The 6,000-nt window shown below is 41.0% G+C and overlaps 1 protein-coding gene across 7 annotated transcripts in view; it reads left to right on the top strand.

Annotated features, from left to right (window-relative positions):
* The first annotated feature begins 646 nt into the window (after positions 1 to 646).
* Positions 647 to 6,000, top strand: part of LOC145539478 (uncharacterized) — a 702,259-nt gene continuing 696,905 nt past the window's right edge. For all 7 annotated transcript variants that reach the window (XR_014077848.1, XR_014077852.1, XR_014077854.1 and 4 more), the window contains exon 1: positions 647 to 709. The gene's annotated coding sequence lies outside the window, so the exon portion shown is untranslated. The remainder of the gene's footprint in view (positions 710 to 6,000) is intronic.

The following is a 6,000-nucleotide window of genomic DNA, read 5'->3' as shown; positions in this document are numbered from 1 at the left end:
AGAGTCAGTTGGGGCTCTGCTACTGCATTGGCATTGTCATCGCTTTGAAGTAGAGGCTGACAGGGCAGTTGTCATGGGAGAAAGAAGAAAGAGAACGTGGCAAATCATGCAGCGGCTCTTAACATTTCACACAGGAGGGTCTCACATCTGTTTCCTTGTATTTCATTGGCCAAGGCAAGTGACACAGTCAAGTCTGACTTCAAGGTGGCAAGAAAGTAAAATCTTCCTACAGAAAGGAGAACTAGATCATGGTAAATAGCAATACATCTACTAGGTTGTTAAATGGAAGTTTGGAATCCTAACTCCTGGGCCTCATTTGTGAAGCCACACATACATACATACATGAATACGTGTGTGTGTGTGTGTGTATAGTATGGATGTGTGTGTATGTATAAATCCAAGTACATACCCATGGCCCAGTGAACAATTTTGTTGCTATGTATCTTCTTTTTGTGTATCCATATTTTCAAAATTTTCTATAGCATAGCTTTACTGTTGTTTTACGTCTTTAAAAAATTGATTTTGTTGTTATTTCTAAACAACTGGTTACATAGTTGAACCCAAAGTCTAAGCTTAGGTTCCATTATCCCCATAACTGGAACTGATTGGCTATGTGGTTGCTAGGATACAGCCATGCAGATAAATCAGATCAGCACCTCACAGGATCGGCCATCTTTGAAACAGATGTCTTTCCCACACAGGGCAAGAGGTATTTGTACAAGCTTGGTTTGAATCAGGTCTCTTAACGCAGTTTAAGCCGTGTACTCTGGGGAGTTGCTACTAATGGTTGCTCAGGTTTCCACACTCTCATAATACACCCAAACAACCAAACAAATGTAACAAGGAAGAGTAAATAGGACAACTACTAAGTGTTCTCTGGAGAGAGATGCTCACATAAATGAAAAGTGGTCATCATATTACTCACTGTCATTGCAATCTCTAGATCTCAGTCTCAAGGTCCATCCTGAACCCTGCTAAGTGGAGTGAACTTTGGAAATGTGGTTTACATTACTATCTTTTATTTATCTATTGATGACAAACTGTGCTCCTGGCAAATCTTCTCCCCTGCAATGCACTGCATGCTAATTGCCAGCTAGGGTTAGAGCTCTCTAGTAAAGAAGGTATGTTTATGACTGGAACTCACTTCTGGCTCATTTTCATAATGATATTTTATGATGATGCAGTTGGATTAAAAAAAGGTCTGCTGCAGATAGGGAATGTATAAGAAGTGCCAGAGCTGCAATATGTTGTTACCTTGCCACCTTATATTTGTATGACATATGCACAGCATAACAATAAAAAGTAAATTAAAACTGATGAGACACAAAATGAAGCAAAATGAGGCAAAAGGAAAATAAGTAAAAGTGTCAGATGGAACCACTTATAAGTTGGTCTACCACACGCATGCCTTCTGCACATCTGCTAAGCCAGCCTTTGGGCTGGAGCTGTTTGTGCACCAATGGGAAGAGAAAAACAAACTCATTTCACAAAATACAGTGAACAAAGTGGGTTCCCCAACTGGCTAGTGGTAAAGAACCTGCCTGCCAACACAGGACACTTAAGAGATGTGAGTTTCACCCCTAGGTTGGGAAGATCCCCTGCGGGAGGGCACAGTAGCCCGCTCCAGTTTTCTTGCTGGACAGAGGAGCCTGGCGGGTTACAGTCCATAGGGTCACAAAGGGTAGGACACAACTGAAGTGACTTAGTATAGCACACAGTGAATCAAGTATTAAAAGCATTTAGGAGTCAAGTTATTTCTGGTAGAGGAATACAGAGAATTATTCATCATGGATTGTGTTAGACATTGAATTCATGAGGTGTTTGCAAACATGAGCCCAGGAGTCAAGCTGCTTGGGTTTGAAACTAAACCTCTAAAATTTCTTCGCTGTGTTCTCTTGGGCCAAACTATACAAACATCTTCAGGCTCTTTTCCTCATTACTAATTGTGAATAACAGCACTAGCCTCATAGGATTGTTTTGAGGATATGTTGGATAAGCTATGAAAGAAATTCAACATTGTGCCTATTCATAATAGTAGCTAAAAGTTACCGTTTTTCAGTCACTAAATTGTGTCTGACTCTTTGTGACCCCATTGACTACAACACGTCAGGCTTCCCTGTCTTTCACCATCTCCCAGAGTTTGTTCAAACTCATGTCCATTGAGTCGGTGATGCCATCCATCCCCTAGTGAGTTTATTTTTAACATAAGCAAAATTTTTCATAATTTTTGCTAACCAAAACAACATGATTCAAAGTGCATGTGTATATTGTGATGGTGTCAAGACAGATTTCAGTTTAGTGACTGTGAAAGTTGCTCAGTCGTGTCCAACTCTTTGCAACCCCATGGACTATACAGTCCATGGGATTCTCCAGGCCTGTAGCTTTACAGAATAGCAGGTGGGTGGGCAACACAGCAGGTAAGAAGTTTTGGGCATGTAAACTAGCAGTATATTTAGGAATAGCTGGAGAAGCATTTCTGTCCTGAGTATACAACATCAGGTTTGGCTTAAAAAGGTTCCTTACAAAATAGATTGGGAAAATTCTAGGTTAGTAAGTCAAGGCGTTTTTCTTTACTTCACAAAATCTCATATATTTTTGTACACTGCTGTGCACTCTGAATAAATGGAAGGGAATATAATGTAATATTTGCCAAACCTGGTTGACCAAAAAATTCTTTCTTCACTGGACATCTTGCAGATTTGTGTCCCAAAAGACACAGGAAATGCTGATTGAGGGAGGTGACAGATTTGCACTTCATTCAGGCAATGGATCATAAATACCGTTCCTGTGAACTGAGATTTTGAGCTTGAATTTAGGATTTGGGCACAGCTACCATCTGACTCTAGTTAAACATGTCATTTCTCAGCCTAATTGGAAGAAGTGATTGACATTCTCCAGTCAATATCGACGAAACCGAGGAAGATGTGTCATTGATTAATCTATATCCTTTTAAACCAACAAACTGGTTTTGGTTAGGTCTATAAATCACTTCTCCTCTCCTCCCCTCTCCACCTCCCTGCCTCTGTGTTCTCTGAGATTTCAGGTGGAATCTTACAGAACTGTGAGATTCATCCATCAGTCAGTTCAGTCGCTCAGTCGTGTCCGACTCTTTGCGTCCCCATGGACTCAAAGCACGCCAGGTCTCCCTGTTCATCACCAACTCCTGGAGTTTACTCCAACTCAGGTCCATTGAGTCAGTGAGTTATTTCTCCACTGATCTCCAGTAGCATGTTGGGCGCCTACCGACCTGGGGAGTTCCTCTTTCAGTGTCCTATCTTTTTGCCTTTTCATACTGTTCATGGGGTTCTCAAGGCAAGAATACTGAAGTGGTTTGCCATTGCCTTCTCCAGTGGATCACATTTTGTCAGAACTCTCCACCATCACCCGTCCGTCTTGGGTGGCCCTACACGGCATGGGTCATAGTTTCATTGAGTTAGACAAGGCTGTGGTCCATGTGGTGAGATTCATTACTGCTTTTTAATGTTTCTTGTTAATTATATCCATCTATATAATTTTATGCCATGAATACCTGCAATATATGCTAACTGTAAAAAATAATCCCAAAGTTTGCAGTATGAGAAGAAAAAAGCTAAAAAAGAAAACTTTTGTTTTTATTAGGCCCTGTAATTTTTCTGTCCATTCCTTTAACTGAATGAGTATATAAACATGTACTTTAGAAAAAAAAAAAGCAGAATTGTGTGGTATATATCTTTCTATACTTGGCTTTTGGACCTTGAAATATTTCCTGTGGACCTTTCTTTGTCTTTGTCTCTTTATTTCCTTTGATCATAGACAAAGAGAGGACCCGTGGAACTATAAAACATGATTTCATAAGGAGAAGTTTGCATAGGGAGGCATGAATTGAATAAAATTCTAGGTTGAGGATTTGGGGGTTTTATAGGAAATGGAAGTTACCAATAATTCCTAGACTGGCAAAAAGCATCAAGCAGCAGCATTTTAGATCAGTCTGGCGATGAGAGGTGTGACGAAATAGCATTTGTTATGATACTTGTTCATCCTTTTATGCACTGAGGATCGTAATTTTTAAAATAAGTAAACACAGTTGTAAACTGTGATGATGGCCATCAAAGTCACCCTTAAGTTTTGGTTTGTTTCTTGCTTGTCTGGGAAAATGCTCTCAGTTTTGAAAAACATTAGAAAGTTACAAACTTTCATGTTCTCTGGAAGTTAGCTACCATGTCAGTCTTTTCTACCAGAGAAAGTTCAGCTGGGGAGTTTTCTGGGAAGGATCTTACTCTTCCTGGACCAATGAGTCCCCCGAGATGTCCAGGATGTTTACAGATGTTTACCTTCTGAGTTCATGCTTGGGGAAGTAATATACTTACATTTTGTTTGCTTATTTCACCTCGTCCAAACATTAGGACGTTTTGTCCTCCCCGATGCTGTTTGTGGCCAATCACATTTTCTGCCTCTCCAGCATTTCTCCGTATCTCACTGCCTGTCATTCCTGATGAACATCAGTAAAGGCAATGCCTTGCGTGCTGCGTGTCATGTTTGAAGAGGTGCATGTTACTCTGGTTACCATTAAATGCAGAAAGGGAAGACTTGTGTGCACGCCAGCTAATTGGTGTCAAATCACATCATCTTGCAGTGTGGAGACAGGCACAGATCAGAGTGGCCCAGGATTGTCCCAGTACCCACTCCACCAGGACCCAGCTGGTATTTCAAAGTTGCCACAATTTAGCATTGAGGACCCCCATGCCCAGCTCCATACCAAAACAAATTTTGCTTTAAATTGCCTTAATCTTCAGGTCAAAAACATTTCAGGTACTCGAACAACTGAATCTATCTAATTACTGCAGATACCCTCCTCTTTTTGGTAGCCGAGTCTAGGAGGAATTGTGCTGAATGTCAAACTTAACATGAAGGTTAATTATGACCCTGGAACATCTGTGCCCCAACTGAGTCCCTTTCCACTGGCGTTTTTTGTTAGGTGCCTTGATCCTCATGCACTCAAGCTACTTGTATCTTAAACTTACAAGAAAAGAGGATAAATGAGTCACTTTGAAAGCAACCTCTTCATTTCAGAGATTTCTTGTGAAATTTCTACTTAGCACTCTTAGAAAATGTGATTTCTTATTGAAAGGAATGTCAAAGAATAGAGCCAGTGGTCTCAAGAGACAAATAATTTCCACTTGAATTCTTGGAGTACCACCCCAGGAGCCTTTCTGCCAGGAACACTTTCTCTAGGCTTCTTGCTCCTTCTTGGGTTACATGCCTCAGTTCCAAAGCACTCCTGACCAACTCCACCCTATGTAATGTTCCTTGTCTTATCCTCTGCCACAGGAGAAGATATGAACAAAATAGAGGGTTCTGCTTTGTTCCTTGATAGCATGTGTACACTCTTTAATTATTTTTGTTCTTTCATTGTTCTAATTGTGTGTGATCTGTTTCCTCCACTGGAATACAATGTCCCTACTGGGATGGGGAATTTGCCTGTATTGCTAACCACTGACTGATCAGAGCCAAGCCCATGGTAGGTTGCCAATTAATGTTTAAGTAAAGGGGAAGAAGTAGTATAACTCAGCTCAGGTCCAGAGATCTCAAGCCAGGAGAGCTGGTGGTGTAAGTTCCAGTCCAAATCTGAAGGTCCAAGAACCAGGAGTGTCAATATTTAAGGGCAGAAAAAGAGAGATGTCTCAGCCCAACCAACAAGAGCAAATCTGCTCCTCCTCTTCCTTTTTATCCTATTCAGTTCCTCAGTGAATTGGATGATGCCTACCCCTAGCTGGTGATATGGATCTTCTTTACTCATCTACTGATCCATATGCTAAACTCTTTCTGAAACACCCTCTCAGACACACCCAGAAAAAAATGTTTTACCACCTCCTTGGGCATCCCTTAGTCCAGTCAAGTTGACACATCAAATTAGCCGTCATAACTGATGTCAATGGAATCTCAGGACCACTTCTTCTTCTGATGCAGGCAGTCCTCTCTGCTGCCATTGGCCTGAAAGCTATGCCTTTATCTGGTTTTGGA

Source organism: Giraffa tippelskirchi, chromosome 2, assembly GCF_054371585.1.
Source record: "Giraffa tippelskirchi isolate mGirTip1 chromosome 2, T2T-mGirTip1v1.2.pri, whole genome shotgun sequence".
NCBI classification, from domain to species: Eukaryota; Metazoa; Chordata; class Mammalia; order Artiodactyla; family Giraffidae; genus Giraffa; species Giraffa tippelskirchi.
This window is presented reverse-complemented; position numbering and strand designations above follow the sequence as displayed.